The sequence below is a fragment of the Lepeophtheirus salmonis genome, chromosome 1, assembly GCF_016086655.4.
Source record: "Lepeophtheirus salmonis chromosome 1, UVic_Lsal_1.4, whole genome shotgun sequence".
Taxonomy (NCBI): Eukaryota; Metazoa; Arthropoda; class Copepoda; order Siphonostomatoida; family Caligidae; genus Lepeophtheirus; species Lepeophtheirus salmonis.
The window spans coordinates 21,807,360-21,821,477 of NC_052131.2; positions in this window are offsets into that span (position 1 = coordinate 21,807,360).

Sequence of the window (14,118 nt, forward strand, 5' to 3'; positions counted from 1 at the left end):
TATATCCTACTTATGTCCGTCATGAAGGTTTTCTAGGGACGGTGCATATCAGAATATCAGAATTATTTAAAAAAACTGTAGAGGCTGGAGACGGAATGTCTAAATTTCTAGTAATCTACTGCTACTGGTTCAGTGATAGTCATAAGTTTTAACTACTCATTGTATGACATATCATATTATCGAGTTTTACTAATATTTGTTAATAAATTTATAACATATAAATTTGGAAGTTTTTTCAGGATTTTCACACAGTAAATCAGGGATTCCTGAATTTGAAAATCTCAAATACTTTTTATATTCAATTTCCTAGTGCAATATGAAATATATAAGTTGTTCATCTTTATACCAGCATCACGTGATATTTTATCCTCCAAAACCGTAACTTTTAATCAATAGTACCATTTGTCTCGCTCCCGCTTTTTACACACACTCGCTCGATGCCAGCCCTAATTATAATATATGTATTATTATGATTTTTTTTAAAATGTATTATGAACATCAAATAAAAATATATGAATGAATTTGTTTTTTAGATGGAAGTCCATTTTTTTTTTAATCAAAAAATTGCCAAATCGAAATTTACTCAGAAAATTGTAACAAAATTTATCTGCCAATTTTGCAAAAAAATAGTAAATAGCATTTATTGTAAGTTTTTTTGCTAATAAAAAGACAATAATTTGAATATGACATGGATTATTATTATTTTTTTTTTTTTTGAGTTCATCATTTTATATCTTCAAACATAAACTACGGTGGAAGGATCACAAAAGGAAATAAAAGATTGTTTCTTCCGACATATTAATCAACTGTTAATAATATTGGGGATAAATTATATATATTCCATGAATCAAGACGTAATTTGTACTATAGGGTTCACGCCACCAGTGGGACCATAGGAGGTATTACCCCTCACTTAGAAATAAATTATATTTTGGCTCATACATAGAGTCAAAAATTTTTTTACTCAGAATATGGACAAGGCAAAAAAATCTTGTCTGCAAAGTCATTTATTGGAGTCAATTTTTTCTTAATTTATTAAATAGTGATGTTAAATATAGACGTGAAATTATTAAAATCTTTTCTTACGATTAGCAAGATCCACAAATATTTTTATCCAATAAATTAATACTTCAAATGAAGGAATTTTAACTTGAATTGAAAAAAGTACATTCTTGAGATTTCCTAGATATTTCTCAAATAACCTTTAAATTAATTCCAACAGTTGTACAAGTTATTGCTTTACTTAACCGAGGGTTTCAATCGACAGAGAAAAGGTGTCTTTGTATTTGGAGATGTTTAACCACAAGAAGTTTATGAATGTATTGAATGATTCCTGGCACAAAGCAATTTGAGCATGATTAAATTAAATTTCAAAGGTTCTCGAATCATATATCATATATCGTGAAATGGGAACTTTTGTATGATGCTATTTTCTATAAGATATTTAAAGTTGAATATGAATCAATTGAAACCAACACTTATTCTAATTCATGCCCTAAGTTTTATCTTTTATAAAATTGTTAACAATGAGTGATTTACTTTCATTAATAAATACGGCTTCTTTAAAAAAAAGTATAGACTAAATACATCAGAATTAATTGTATTATATACTGTGTATACTTCCATATATAAATTAATATAGATGCCATCTGAGAAAGGAATTTATACATCACTTCAAAAATATCCAAAATACACAGGATAAATATTAAACATACTCGCTATGGTATTTGAATTGAAGTTTGATACCCTTCAGCAATATTATATCATATTTCTATGCAATGTATTTTTGATTTATTTTCCAAACAGTTGTCATTGTCATCGGTTAGCCGTCGAACTATGTCTACATTAGATTTTGAAACTCAAAATTAATAAATTTATATTATTTCAGACCCTTGTAATAATAGCTATGATAATTTTTTAATTCAATTAAGAAGTCAATAAATAATTTTTAATCATTTAAGTTTCCAAATTAGTTTGTTGGGCAACAGTTTAAATTTCTTCAAAATAAAAAAATAGGATTATTAATATTTATTTGTAGTACCATGGGAGAAGAACTTAAGTAAATTATATTCTATTATAATTTTAAAATTAAAACATGTGAATCATTTTACAAATACAGAATTTGGTTTAAAAAATGTTATTTTCAATTGACTTTAGAGGTTACAAAAACGGTTTTTAATGATTGAAACTTTTCAAACATAACTTTTTCATCAACACACAACAGAAAATCAAATTAATAAATCATCCTAAAAATTGGATTACCTCATTTTCACAAATTAACGTTTATTTTGAATTTGTTGATTTTATGTTGTAAAAATATAAAGTATGAAACTGAAAGACGGCGTCTTCTTCAATTTTAATGCAATTTACGACGTCAGTAAAAATGTTTTTTAGGAAGAATTTCGAATTGTCGAAGAAGACATGTTCCATACAGAATATGAAGGCAAAAAAATGTTTGCAAAATATTTTAACTAATGTATAATTTGTTAATAACTCAGAAATGAATAAAGTATTATCCCTCAAAAAATATATACGAGCAGTATAAAATAAATCAAGAATTTACAAAAGTCGTGGAATAAAAATATAATTCAGAAAGGATCTTACAAGGATATTTCAATGTTAGGGGTTGAAAAAAATGAACAGACGGTTCATAGCATGTTTTAGTCGTAAGTTCTGTATGAAAGTGCAAAAAAACAACAACAACATCTGAGACTGATATTACATGTATAATGTATAATAAAGGAGTTTTAAAATAGGGTTATTTAAAATAAAGATATTAATACAAAAATTGAAACTGACAATTAAATCAATATAAATATAATTGAAGCCCCTATCACGGATAAATGAATTCTTTTTAGGGTCATACATAATTTAATAATAATATTAAAAAGCTTTCACACTATAAAAACACCTTCAGAGAAGAGATAAGTCATCAATTCATTGATACATAATCATCAAACCACATACCAAAATCCAATCCTCAACATGAACAAGGAATTCAACAAGAACCTGTTCATGAACACTACCACCTGTTCTGATGTCCGTGGACATTTAAGTGGACAACAACTCCCTGCCTGGGTTCAAGGAGTTCTCCTCTACAACGGTCCCTCTGGAGGTCTTTGCAACACTTCTTCTAGAAATATAGACTCTGGTTACTCATCCGTCTCCAGAAAGCATTGGATGGACGGACTCTCCATGATGAGTTCCTTCAAAATCCAAGAAAAGGGGAAATACATCACTTTTACCAAAAAGAATCTCAGATCCGATGAATACATTCGTGAGCATGAACGGGGAAGTAGCTCAGGACATCACTCAACCTTTTCCTCTTCCAACATTGAGTACAGCACTCAAATGGTGGATTCCAATAACTACCAAATCTCTGTTTACCAATCACCTGGCCCAATGAGAAGAAACATTCGTAGATTTAAAGGTGAGGGGTCCATGTCCAACTACAGATCCAGCAGCATGGAAAAACTCATGATGGAGGAGGAAGCTAGAGATAACTGCAACTCCTCTTTCTACCAATTCGGAGATCTCCTACTTGCAACGAATGATACCTCCTTTGAGCGTATTGTTGATATGTTGAACTTTATTTAAAGAAACTATGTTGTGCTCAACTAATTTAAACTTGTAATTTACTAAAGTGTGGACATTAGCTTTTTAATGACATATTTTTACAAAAGGATACTTTTAAGTAATTATTCATATGCAAAATTATTGGTTAGACAACCATTTTATATTTATTTACACAAAAATATAACAGTTGACGTGCTATAAAGTACTTGAATACCAATTACTTTTTTATAGGAAATATCTCATAATGTCGAAGTCATAGAGGATAGTGTTCGTGAGAGTAATTTTAAATAACCGTTATTTTCATTGTTCATTCTGCTATGGTCAAATAATGAGGGTACAGAATATCCAACAAAGTATCTCCATAGACCTACCTAGATACCTAGAGAATTTACACTTGAGACAGGCGAGATTTTTTCTTTTAGAAAGAGATGTTAACACTCCCTCGACTCATTAAATGTTGAACAAAAATGACGAAAGAGCACACACAACAATCGTTTACTTTTTTTAATACTTAGTTTTTTCTTTACACACAACCCTTGTTTACGTAACTTTTGTAACGTGACACAACATAATTAGATACCAAAACTGTCTGAAGAGATGGAGACTTCAATACATGAGTAACTATTTATTTACGTCGACATACTCACCTAGCAGGATATTTATAATTTATAAAATACATATATAAAACAGCTTAAAATACTAAGGGGATTTAGAGGGAGGAACAAGACTTAATCCCATTACACAATAGTAACTATCAAGGAACACAATATTTTTATCTCAACGTAGTTGTATAAATATACATAAATACATTTAATTACGAGCAACATCGGTGTAAGAGATGTGTTTCTTTTCAAAATGCACTTACATATATCAGACCTGGCATAACAACTATTTTATAAAAATGAGGTATCAACATATTCTAAGAAACTAAATGATTCTGGCAAAACTGTCTTATATTGAGAAGTTTTTTTGGGGGCAAAATAATGAAATTTTATCTCTCAAGACATGATACAAAATTGAAAAAGAGATGTTAGGTGTATGAAGCATGTGCATTGTAGACTTATATTAAATATCTCGCACACCGAGTTAGTTATAAAATAAAATTTAAACTTTGGAGTACAGCATCAACGTTGATGATGTTTTTACTTAAAAATTAGGAACAACTGAGACAACATGCAGTCCCTTTTAGAAATATTGTGTGATCTGTATTGAAGGCACAAAGCTACACTTTGCATAGCCTAGGTAAGCTCTGCATGTAGTAGAGACGGAATTATCTAATATGTTAATGTAGATAGGACTGAAGGGAATGAATGAGATATTCTAAAGATCTATTACGATTCCCACCATGAATGATGATGATCCTCGTCTCTCCATTGTTGTAGGATTCAATCTAGAGCTGAAATTGAGTCAGGTGAGAGTAAGTGATCGTAGAGAAAGGAGTGAGGGGCCCTATCAAACTTCCTTTTTATTTACGTAGATTATAATTGCAAGAAGTGGAAATGAAGAGAAAAGGAGATAATGAAATAGGTGATTGTGGATTGATTAGAAGGAGTAGGAGTTGTGATCGAGAATATACTATAGCAAGCGAAGAGTAATTGACTGGATTTACTTCTACTTCCCTAGGAATGAAAAATGTACACAAATTGGGATTTTATTCATACTCACTATTAAAGGTTTATGATGACATTATTTCTAATTAATAAACCCCATAAATAATTCATATCCATCTCTCATCCATCATTAGTCATCATTCATCCATAGTCCTGATTGCCCAGCTTTACATGTACATCCCTACACAAAAACGACAAACTTGTATATAAACATAAACCGTATGATGTCACCATATCTTCAAGGAAATGTCCGGGGAGGAATTTTATAGTAAATGAATTTATTCGGAATGAAATTACTGGTTACAATATTTCATATATCTTATTTGGCTTACTAAGCCATCGACGTTTTGACGAAAAATTCGAAGGACCAGTCCCAAGGAACGACAGTTCTAAGGACTGGACTAAGAATGGTTTGAATAAATAAGGACAGATACAACACTATTCATAAAAAATGAAGAGTGGAAATAGTCTTTTATTTATAGTCTCCTTGAAAATACCCCCGATAATAATTTTGCTAACCGAAACGGACGTAAATACTAAAATAATTACAACCCTTTAATAGATCCTCTTAAAAGCTATAAATACAGTAATGAAGTTAACTATCTCACCGGAAATTAGAAAAAACACGTTAATAATCTACATTTGAAATACTTACTTAGTTTAAAATTATCAATAGATTTAAAATTAACATAGCTAAGAGCAAATCATTTAGCATACATTTGTACAATAAAGGATCTAATTTTTAATCAAAGTTTCGACCTTTACAAAAGTGTGCTAGTCTAGTACAGCAAAATGATCAAAGTATTCATATCGATTCAAGTTAAGAGTAATTTAGCGAGTAAAAAATAATTTATAAATTTATGAAAGCACGTCACAGGGTTTACTGTATATAATACTCCCTGTTTCATATACTAATACAGTATAAATAAAAAAAGGCAGTATATTATACAAAGATAACTTTAAAAAATAGATGAGATTTAGTTTTATGCATGTTAAAAAAAAAAAAAAATGGGAAGTATTTTATATAAAATCTACAAAATGAATGTTACTTTAGATCAAAATTAATAGAAATACAAGTATATACCATAACACTTTTTTTGACTTCAACACACTTTTTAATAGTGACTTCAAAGAGTTTAAGTGTTACCAAGAGGAGCTCTATATTGTTTTTCTTGACTGTTACTGTTAAACTACAGTTGCTATACTCTATGACGTCAAAATCTGTCTGTCTTTATTATGACAAAAATTTTATGCCTACAACCTCAACTACAACTGGAATTTGTGAACCTGTGTAGTGAAAACATGAAATCTACATAGATGAAGACGAAACATCTCAGAAAGAAACAAAAGTTGTTGAAAAATATTTCAAACAATTAACAACCCCTCAAGGAGGTCTTCATGAAAAAATTGTAGTGGTGTGTCCTCATAATAAATTTTATTCATTTGTATTACTTCTAGTGAAATTTTGGAATATGTGTTAAAAAAAAGCTGTTTATATTCTACCCAAGTGCCACACTGAAATTAGACCAATTGTTATTGAGTAGGCTAAAGATATCAGCAATTCCATCAAAAAAGACTTTTTAGAATTAATAAAACTGAACAGGAAGTGTTGAATTCATTGGACAAATACACAAATATCCAAAATTATAAGTCACTACATTGAATTAAAATTAATACAAAAAGTGTGATTTTTAATTTGAATTTTTGATTGGCCTTGGCATTCATTTTTATGAAGCTATGCAGTTTTTTTTTTCGACAGACGTTGCCTGAATATAAATCTTCATATGTAGAGGGAAACACGTCATCCAGCGTTTATGGTTCCATAGTAATTACTAAAGCAGTTTTTGCTGACACTGAACCTTTAATGAAGTTTGGAATTGATTTGAATCATGATGTCATTCCTGCAACGAAATAAGGAACCAGCGTTATTTATGAGTTCAGAGACTTAATTAAACCCATTAGTATAAAATGTATAAATCATATAACTCATGCGGCTGTTATCAAAGTCCTTTGTGGAAAATAACAAAAAAATACAAAGAAGATTTAAACGAAGAGGATGGCAATAACCAGTTGAATATTCAAACGGAAAATATAATTAAAAACAACAAGGTTTCTGAATTTCAAACGGATGTTGAGGCCATTTTTAATTAAATTCAAAAAATTTGTAAACTTTTCCAGAAGGGCCCTGTACGAAAATTTACAGAAGTAAATAGTTTTGAGTAATGTAAATGAGCTCAAGTTTTTTTATATTCAAATACTCGCTAAAATTGATATGTGGTAATGATAAGTCGCTTCCTGGAGGTAAGAAATCCCTTAGGAATTGCAATGATTGAAATGCAAAAAAAGTTTTGTTTTTCTCCAGAAGAAAACAAACTACTTAAAATTTTTTAAAAGGTTCGGTTTGATTGTAAAATTTTCTGAAAGACATTTCATTCTCTTCACATGTGAGTAGGTGATCACACTACAAATGAACTCCTTTAACCATATATATATATATTTTTTAAAGTCCATGAAAGACGTCAGACGTAAATGATACTCTTCATGCATTGGTATTATTACGCACGAATTTAAAGGATCTAAAAACTGAAACATAAGTTTCAGGGATGTTCAGCAATGGTAATTATTGGCCAATTATTTTTCACTCCAAAGCTAGCAAGGGGGGGGGATAATTCCCTGGAGAAATCATGTACACTTAGTATTCTATAAAATATGTCCTGTCGGGGTGTAAAAATCAACCTGGTAATCCTGACATTTTGAAGAATGTATGGAAAGAAAGCAGATTCGCTATCATTAGGTTATATTAGATCAGCTGCAATCAGCTGTAAGAGGAAGGAAATAAACACAAATTCCACTCCGTATATAGCAAGGACATATTGGCTGGAATTACTCCGATTTCGATCTTCAATTTTACTGTAAGTCCAGCAAGGACTTAGACATATAAGTCTCGAGTAAACCCTCACTGTTACTCGCCTTTTTCATATGCACATTCACTAGTTATTTCTTTTTACTTACATGTTTTGTATTAAATAATAATTATAACAACTTTAGAAAATAAGAAAGACTGTTCAGATTGTCAACTAGTAAAACCACTCCCCCTTTCGAGGACATATTTTAGATACATCTGTGTAAACCCCTTCTAATATCTACAACCCGGTTGTAGAAGCTCACAACTTTTCTTGTATTCCAATCAAGAGATTTTAACAATCAATAAATGTCTATCTGCAACTTGTTTTAAATCTGAAAAAGCCTTGTTGGTAAGGGTGAGTAGATATTAGTATGGTAATGGATCCAGTCACCCACTAATAGATAAAATACATTTATTGGTTAATTAGACTCGCTCCCGCCATCTTACTGCCCTGTCTAAAAATTGCCTTCCTACTTATTATTCATTGTAATTAATGATTTGTTAGATTCAAAGTATATCTGTTTAAACTGCGAGTAGGTATTATAATATATATATACTATCAAACAAAAAAAAAAAAACGTTGGATAGAACGACGTAATTGTATAACAATTAACTAACTTCAAGCCTTATTCTCTCACTTTTAAAAGGAAAGTTTGAGAGATGAAGGGAAGATTGAAATGTGTTTGCTCTTTTTAATTAAGGAGAGCGTTTCTAACAAAACCTCTCTTTCTCTTAATTTATCACGGCGTTACTATCCTAACACAAAAATACTCACTGTATTTTGTTGTAAGCTGAAGATTCGCACATCTCACTTGATATTTCATAATTCTCCTTTTTGATAAATAAACGAAATAATAACTAATAAGTTATGCTGCTATACTGATGCTCCGTTTAAAAAAGGAAAATAATTGTTGATTCCTCGTTGAACTTTACAGTATCTCTATTATATACAATACTGGTCGTCCTATTATTATCATATGAAATACAATAGCTACACTTTTAATAGCATATTACTAATTAATATTGTAATACAGTATCGAATAAAATACAATGTAGGATTTGCGTCGTTTTGAGGGTCATTAAACAAACTGTGCATTCAGTTTTAAAACTCTATTAGAAATGTGTAAAAATTGAAACATTTTGTGTAAATATAAAATTGAATTTTTTCTTTTGAATTCCAATGGTTAGTACTTACAGAGATGTTACAAATAATTCTTTATTGGCAGATAAGCCTATAATTGATGAAATGCAATGACTATGAAATACCACAACAACAAATAAGTATTGCATTGTTAAATACCATGATTATACATTTAGTATTCGAAAATCTTTTAAGCTAGTTTATTGTTTTTTTCAAAAGGACTATAAAAAATGTCATTAATCTTGTTTAATTTATTTTATTATAATGTTCATAGAAGAGGCTGAATCAATTACTCCAATGCAAAATTTATTATAGAGTGAGCCCTCACTAATTCTCAGTTTTATTTTTGGAGTATGAATCCCCATAATTCGAAGATTTCTTTTATTACGTACATATACACGTATATTATCAATTGCATTGTCTTTTTGTAACATTAATAAAAAAATTCTGACTGATATACTTTTGTACAAAAACGGCATAAGCCATTAATATGGATAAATTTTTGAAAAAAAATATCGAAAAAAATTCATTAAATCTTGAGATCGAAAATTTCAAGTACGTACAAATGGATCAAAAGTCGATAAAAACTGGATCAAAATAGATGTAAGAGTACTCCTCACAAGTTGACATCGAGAAAGAAAAGATTTTTTTTTCTTGATCAAAATCGACTTTATAGCATTTTCTTGTCGGGCAGCTAAAGTTGCTAAGGTCATGAATACAACTGGCATATTGATGGTGTTCCTTATCAATTATTTACAAAAGGAATATTGTTTATTAATATTCCAAGGTGTATTTGTAATATCCATTTATATTAAATCTTCGATACAACAATGAAATAATGTAAATTATTTATTGAAAAGATTAGTATGTTATAATTTAATAATAATTTTACACATAACTCGATCAGATTCTCAATCAGTAATTGCTGCTCTTCTCAATTTGCTTAATACAAGTGATAAACAAATATTGAACAGAGGAAAAAGTGAGAAAAATGTATGTCTTCACAGGTGCAATGGTCATAATGATACAACAAGAAATGGATAAACAGATTGTGAAATTAAGAGGATGACACGTGATTTCATGTATGATGTCTGGTGCAACCGATACAAAGAAGGCCAAGGAATGAAACATACTCACATCATGCTAAAAGAGTCAAATCCAATGGGTGTCAAACCTGGACGTGAGAAGATGAAACTTTTAGTACAAGTTTACACAGGTTACGGACCATATTTCTACACCTCAGAAAATTGAAAAATATAAATGCAATATGTAATGCCTGTATAGAAGAATCAAAGAGTGCAGAATATCTCCACTCTCGTATGAAAGATATTAAGTTATTCAAGAAGTTTGCTTTCGAAAATTTATTAAATGTGCAAACCCCCAAAAAAAAACACACCCGTTTTTAACCATTTCAATCTCTAATTTGTAATCAGGATCTGCTGTAGTAGCACTAATAGCCTTATGTATTTGGTTGTGCTCTTTACCTTAGTATTTGTATATTCTTATCACATGCATGTCTACGGTAAGCAGTAATAAATTCTAACTAACGTAATCATTATACTTATATGTACGTACATACGTTGTATCATAATAATGAGACTTAAGAATGTAGAAACATCATAATTTAGTAATTTAAATGAACCTACTTTTTTTCAAACAGGTCCTCGTAAGTTTCAGTCAAAAAATGTACAGTACATTACAGGGTATTGTCCAAAACGAAAATTGAGATATCAAAGGTTTCATCATTGTGAAAGTTCGTCTTCACAATTGAAATAAACGTCGATAAATATATTTTTAATATTTTTGAAAACCACAAGGGAACATAAAAGTTAAAAATAAATTTAATAAGTTTAACATGTTCCTTACTTGGCCTTTTTTAAGGGTCCTTTTTTTACTCCATTTAATTGTTTAAACACTACTCTTAAAATCAAGCTAGAATAAGTTTTCTCAAAATTTTGTGTAAAATTATATTTTGTTTTTTAACGAATAATCCTTAATTCCTATGAACAAATTGTATTATTAACTCTTTGTGTATGCCACAAACTGTACTTACAGTACCCAAAATGATAGTCATAAAAAAAACCAATAAGAAATTCATCGATTATATGGTTGAAAGGGGTCATATTAGGCCCCATATAAGAATCCTTAATGAAATAAAGATTTTAAAATATAGCTAAAATTATGAAGTATCATAGCTCATCCCACAAATTTAAATACAAAGTCTACAATTTAGTTCAATATATCTATGAAATATTAGGCATCGGTATATGAAGTAAAATAATAAACTGGATTTTCTTTTTTTCTTAATTTTGGTTGGAAATTGTTTTTATGTTAACGCACAACAAATTAAATATGTCAACTATAAAGTGTTCCTCATCATAAGAAAATGTCAATCAATATTTCAAAACATATTTTTCTATTTTTACATTTACTTCAACAGCATTCACTATTGCTATATTTCTTATATTTAGGTATATTATTAACAATTGTCAAGAAAAAACCTTTCATAATGTTGTCCTTAAATGCTTAGTTATTGAAATATTTAAATGTAGGTATATCTATTTTGTACATATTATATTAACGTTTTTACAAAAATTGAATAATATACAAGAAGTATGTGCTATGAAATTTCCAATTTAATTCTAATTTTTATAGGGCAAAAATATTATAACCGAAAAAAAAATCAAGAAGTATTTCAACACTATATTATTATAAAAGAAAATACTCAGAGAAATAATAGGTTGCGTGAAAAGTTCAATTAGTTGCGTTTAATTCTTTTCAAAGAACCATAAATTTATAATGACAACTTTGACACATCGTTACCTTTATTGTCACACACTAGTTTTTCGAAAAAGAAACAGAAAAAAGGACCCCAATCATCTGTTAGTTAGCTAAATAAGTCAATCATACCAACTGCTATTTAACTTTTAATTAATCTCTGACTGTAGTTGTCATATTATTTGATTACAACTTTAATATGAATTACATATATATGTATACTTAATAATATTATAATCCTACATTGTAGTTATCTTATATGAGACTGTATTATAATGTTGCTGAGTAATTTTATATTAAAAGGGTAGCTATTATTTGCATTTGTGTACGATACCCAAAATTTATTCATAGAAATAATGAAATGGCAAATGTATATATAATGTTGAGACTTGGTTCAGCACCGATTTTGTTTTTTTTCCGGCTGGGTCTTAATTGATTTTTTCTATACCAATTTGGAACGAAAATTCGGTCCAGATCCCAGTATCAGACCGTGAACCGTTTTTCGGTCTCACTTTGTGGATCGTTTTTTTCGGTCTCAATTAATAGACCATTTTTTTCGGTCTTATGTAATATGAGAGACCATTTTTTTTCCCATCAACCCTCATTTATTTTTTCAAAAAAATCTCAAAGGAGGTTATGTTATAAACAATTTATCTGTAAAATTGGTCTAGACCGATTATTTAGTACTGAACTAGACCCAACACTAGTATATATGTATATATTTAGACTGTACCATAATGACAAAAGTTGAGAATTTAGTATCACCGGATATTCTTTATTTTGTATTTTATTCCTCTAAACAAGGAAATAACCCTCAAACATCCACTAAATGGTCCTTCATGGACGTGTTTTGATTTGAAAACTTATAAAATGTCAAAAAAAAATAAGGATACTTTGAAGTTGTTTCTTTAAAATTATCGATTTGAATCTAGTTACAGGATTGTTATTTTTTTTTAAGTATCATAGATTAAACTTATATTTTGCAAAAATATTTTAACAATCTATTTCTAACTAGCCTCATGGTAAGAGTATTTTAGTTCAATAAACTTACTAATGAATAATTATTATATTTAGATACCTCGTCTTACGCGGTTTTATTTTGATGTTTCTCTTCATTTTTATTACTCAAATCTCATTATTTGATACAAAGTGTATAATATATTATTATGAAATATATTCATTTATGCTAAATAAGACACCTTATTTTACCAATTTATAATTTGGACTACATAAAATGCTTATAAACTCTTAAAAATACGAACGTTTATTTTTTATTCCTTAATTCCTAGTGTTGATTGGTTTTTATTTAAGCATATTTTTATATTCAATAAGTTTGATATTTTTAATTTATTAGGAATATTTAATTCCTTTTTTTTCGATAACCTTTCAAAAAGAAACTATGTATGAATAATTACTCCTAATTATTTTTTTGTTTCATTAACCGGAAAAAGTCAAACTCAATTTTATATTTTTGACTCTCGTTCAAAAGCGTTGGTTACTTCGTTTACTGCACGTTCAGGAACTTTGTGTGTTCTATGGTTTTTTTGAGAAGTCTTAGTGGTGAAGAGACAAAAATAATCAATTGGCTTTAAAGAATGGCTACCACGACAGAAGTAACATCCCAATTGAGATCAAATGAACAGTATGACCGTATCTGCCATGTCATTTCCATCTCTTATTTTTGATACCAACGCTTCAGCTCAAATTCGAAGACAGGAGAGACTATATCAGAGCAAAATTAAAATTGTGTTTGATTTTCCCTACTTAGGATACAAACAAAGAATTAGCAGCAATTATTCCTGCATAGTTTCTTTTTGAAAGGTTATTAAAAAAAAGCATTAAATATTCATAATAAATGAAAAATATCAAACTTATAGAATATAAAAATGAGCATAAATAAAAACAAATTAATCCTCGAAATTAAGAAATAATAAATAAAAGATCGTATTTTTAAGAGTTTAATAGGCAGTTTTCTCATTTTTTTTTTTTTTTGTGAAGGAAAGGTTGAGAGATGTTCCAAAGATGGCTAATATGAATATATGAGTTTTTAATTATATACCACTTTTTCCTGTAGCTGAAAGAACCATTGAAGCTTAACTTAATTTAGA